This window comes from Rhagoletis pomonella, unplaced genomic scaffold (genome assembly GCF_013731165.1).
Source record: "Rhagoletis pomonella isolate Grant_MI unplaced genomic scaffold, Rhpom_1.0 Rhpom_scaffold_00033, whole genome shotgun sequence".
NCBI classification, from domain to species: Eukaryota; Metazoa; Arthropoda; class Insecta; order Diptera; family Tephritidae; genus Rhagoletis; species Rhagoletis pomonella.
Window position 1 is genome coordinate 330,410 of NW_023458587.1, and position 232 is coordinate 330,641.

The window sequence follows — 232 nt, forward strand, 5'->3', positions numbered from 1 at the left end:
TTTTATTTTTAATATTTTTATTGAGCTTTGTACCACGATTGTTTATTAGGAAAAATTGAAATAGCAACAAAGTCCAAGCGGTAGAAGTTATAGCACTATTTCGGAGATCACCACATCTCCTCATCAGACTTCTTTTTTCTAGAGTTCAGCAGGGATCGAACCTGCGTATTCGATATTCAAAGTCCGAAGCGTTAACCACTGAGCTATGTACATCCCGTAAACTCTTGTTGCT